This window comes from Apium graveolens, chromosome 7, assembly GCF_009905375.1.
Source record: "Apium graveolens cultivar Ventura chromosome 7, ASM990537v1, whole genome shotgun sequence".
Lineage (NCBI taxonomy): Eukaryota > Viridiplantae > Streptophyta > Magnoliopsida > Apiales > Apiaceae > Apium > Apium graveolens.
The window spans coordinates 136988570-136993019 of NC_133653.1; positions in this window are offsets into that span (position 1 = coordinate 136988570).

A 4450-nucleotide genomic window follows, 5' to 3' on the forward strand; every position below is an offset into this window, starting at 1 on the left:
CCGTGACTGTTCTAGTAGGAATAAGCTCATTCTTCTCATTTGCTACCACAGTAATACCACATTTCTTTGGCACACATTGAATCGGGCTTCCCCATGAACTGTTAGAAATAGGGTAGATGATCCCTGCATCTAGCCGCTTAAGAATTTCCTTCTTCACTACTTCCTTCATGATTGGATTGAGTCTTCTTTGCTGCTCGACCGTAGGCTTGCTACCTTCCTCTAGCAAAATTTTATGCATGCAGTAAGAAGGGCTGATTCCCTTGATATCTGCTAAAGTCCATCCAATTACCGATTTGAACTCTCTCAGAATCCTCAAAAGTATTTCCTCATCACTACTTGATAGGTCAGATGCAATAAAACAGGAAGAGTAGATGCATCACATAAAAACGCATACCTCAAATGCTCAGGTAAAGGCTTAAGCTCAAGAGTGGGAGCTTCCTTAATAGATGGCTTGAGGCTTTTAGGAGCTTTTTTCAGTTCCTCCATTCCAAGAGATTCAAAAGGCATATCTATCTTCCTCTTCCAGGGAGAAGCATTCAAATACTGCAATTGTTCTTCACCTTCATCATCTTCACTATCCGAATTCCCCAATAAGGCTTTTTCTAAGGCATCAGACCTTAGCAATTGATCAAGTTCCGATGTGACCACCGAATCGACCAACTCCACTTTTAAGCACTCCTCATTATCAGTAGGAAATTTTATAGCATTGAACACATTAAAAGTCACATCCTAATCCAGAACTCGCATTGTGAGCTCGCCCTTCTGCACATCTATCGAGGTTCGGCCAGTCGCCAAGAAAGGTCTCCCCAAGATTATGGGAATCTTCTTATCCTCCTCGAAATCAAGAATGACGAAATCAGCAGGGAAGATGAGTTTATCAACCTTAACCAAGACATCCTCCATAATACCTCGCAGATATTTAATAGAACGGTCGGCCAACTGCAAGGTCATATAAGTCAGTTTTGGATCAGGCAAGTCCAACTGCTTGAAGATTGACAAAGGCATCAGATTGATGCTAGCTCCCAAGTCATTTAAGCATCTATCAAAAGACACTTTTCCAATAGTACACGGAATAGTGAAGCTTTCTGGATCCTTAAGCTTCGGAGGCAACTTCTATTGTGTTGTGCATATGTTGTGTACTTGATGATTTCATAAACAAAATATCCAAGTAGATTTTACTTAGTGAAATTATGTAGCACTCGACGGATAAAAATTATAGTCCTGACGGATAACTCATTATAGTCCCGACGGATGATTAACTTATTATCCATCGAGTGAGTAGCTTATGTAATAATAAGTTTGTAGCACAGTTATGTATGCACCTTTGTATAGAATGTGTAGTAGCATATAAGTCATGTTGACTTTAACTAGATATGCAGAATAGGTTGATTAATTGTACATAATTGATGTCTTGTAATTCTACATAAGTGATATAGAGTTAAGTGCCAAAATAGCTACCGACGGATGATTAACAAAGCCTTCGACGGATGATCAAATGACTATCAACGGATGTTTAATATAGCAGTCGACAGATGATTAATTAAATCATCAATGGATATTCTGAAAGTCGATGGATGATCATATGAAGAATTCAAACAGAAGTTGAACAGTGAAAGCTGACACACAGCCGTCGAGATGTATACAAACACACTGTGGAAGCCCATTAACTGGGTAATAGAGAACGAAAAGCAGCAAAGCTTAAGACTGTTAGATTTTATATTTGTTCAGTCTTTTTGACTTTGTAATCTTGGTATTATATAAACCAAGAGAGTAGCAAATAGAAAAATAACTGAGATAGCTGAAAAACACATAAACAGAGAAATCTTTGTAAGTAGAACCTTTAGCATTTCCTGTATTCTCAGTAGTTCCATTTGTAAGCAGCTGTGAGCATTTCTGCACACAGAGTCCTCTCGATATATTATATATATCTTTGGTGGAATTGTTTAAATCCACCAGAAAGTTTTTAAAGACTCTTGTTTTTAATTACTTATGTTTTGATTCAATTAAGTTTTCATTCCGCATTGTGCTAATCAAAACAAATATATCTATAATCGAGTTGAACATTTTTATTTCAAAAAAAAAGGTTCAAGAATTCCATTCAACCCCCCTTCTGTAATTCTTGCTATATTTTTAAGAGACTAACAATTGGTATCAGAGCAAGCTCTTAATCTACAAAGAGTTTAAAGATCAAAACAATTCAGCAAGATGAACAAGAAAGATGTTGGAGTCAAGATTTCTTTTCTTGATAAAGATAATTACCATTATTGGAAGATAAAGATGCATCTTCATATGCTTTCTCAAGATGAGGCCTATGTGGACTGCATAGAAAGAGGCCCTCATGTTCCAATGAGAGCTGCAACAGGAAACGAGCCATCTGTTCCAAAGCCAAGGCATGAATGGTCTGATCCTGACATTGAACAAGTTAGGAAATATAAAAAGGCCATGAACATTCTGTTCAATGGTGTTGATGCAGATATGTTTGATAACATCATCAACTGCAAAACTGCCAAGGAAGTTTGGGACACAATACAGATAATTTGTGATGGCACTGAGCAAGTAAGAGAAAATAAAATACAGCTCCTGATTCAGCAATATGAGCATTTTCACAATGAAGAAAGTGAGTCACTCACTGACATTTTTAGTAGATTCCAAAAACTACTAAATGCTCTTAAGTTGTATGGAAGAGTCTATCGGACTAAAGACTCCAATATGAAATTTCTCAGATCTCTTCCAAAGGAATGGAAACCAATGAAGTCTCATTGAGAAACTCGCAAGATTATAAGGAGTTTACTTTGGAGAGACGGTATGGTATTCTTAAGACATATGAGCTTGAGATAGAGCAGGATGAAAGAATGGAGAGAGGAAAGAAGAAAGAAGGATCTATTGCACTAGTTGCTGATCTGGAAAATAAGAAGGAAGTGAAGATGGAAGTTGTAGAATCAACTTCAAAGGTCCGTGAGAATAGGGGTAAGGGGCTAGCTGATAGTGAAGATTCATTGAGCCAAGATGACATGGAGGACATTGATGAGCACCTAGCATTTCTTTCAAGAAGATTTGCCAAGCTCAAGTTCAAGAAGAACTTTGGAGCAGCCAAGCCAAATAAAAACATGGTGGATAAGTCAAAATTCAAATATTTCAAATATGGCTTGGCAGGTCATTTTGCAAATGAGTGTAGAAAGTCAGATTCCAGTAAGAAAAGGTTTGAGTCTGTGGATTATAAGCAAAAATACTTTGATCTACTCAAAAAAAAAGAAAGGGCTTTCATTACACAAGAGAATGACTGGGCAGCAGATGGTTTGGATGAAGATGAAGATGTCAGCTATGTCAATCTAGCCCTAATGGCCAAGTCTGATGAAACAGAGATAAGTTCCTCAAGCAATCAGGTAATCACTACAAACATCGCACATTTATCTAAAGCTGAGTGTAATGATGCCATAAATGACATGTCTACAGAATTGTATCATTTGCGTGTTACACTTAAGTCTCTCACTAAAGAAAATGCTAAAATCAAAGAAAATAACTTGTTTTTAAGTGAGAGGAATAATGTGCTTGAGTCTCAGTTTGTTGAGTTTGAGAAACTAAAAATTGAGTGTAAGATTGCCAAGGAGGAATTAACTGAGTCCTTGAAAAAGGAAGAAATTTTGAAGAAACAGCTCGAGCATGAACAAGAGGTGATTAAAGCATGGAAAACATCTAGGGATGTTCATGCTCAAATCACCAAAGTTCAAGGAATTGAGTCTTTTTGTGATGAAGCCTGGAAAAAGAATAAAGAGAAACTAGAGCCTATTTTGGTAGATGGGTTGCTGACAGATGTAGACTCGACGGATGATGAGGACTATCCGTCGGATAACAAAAAGTGTTATCCGTCGAATGATAAAAATCCTCATCCGTCGGCTGTAAGCAAACCCATTAGCAAAACCAAATTAATCAAGCTAAATGATAATTATGGGTCTGTTTCCAAGAACTTTGTTTCAGGAGAGTCAAGTCAAGCTAAGAAAGGGAAAAAGGCAAATGTTGGTCACATGACTGTCAAACAGTTAAGTGACAGACTTGAGAAAATAGAGGTAAAGACAGATACTAAAAAGAAAAACAATAGGAATGGTAAAGTAGGGATTAACAAACACAATAACTACACACCTGATAAATATGCCCCTTGAAAAATCTGTGTCAAGTGTGGTAGTATAAATCATTTGTTTGTTAATTGCAAATCTGCCATGCCTACTCCCATGTCTGTTCAGCCTCAATTTCCTAACATGAATGCCATGCCTCCCATGCCTGTCAATGCTATGCCTACACAGAACATGAATGCACAGTTTGCTAATATGCCATTTGCACCTAATCCATATTATGCTGCATACAATATGCCTCCAATGCCATTTAGCATGCCTTACTGGAATAACATGTTTGCACCAAGCATGTCATTTCCTGTTAGCCATAATATGCATGATAA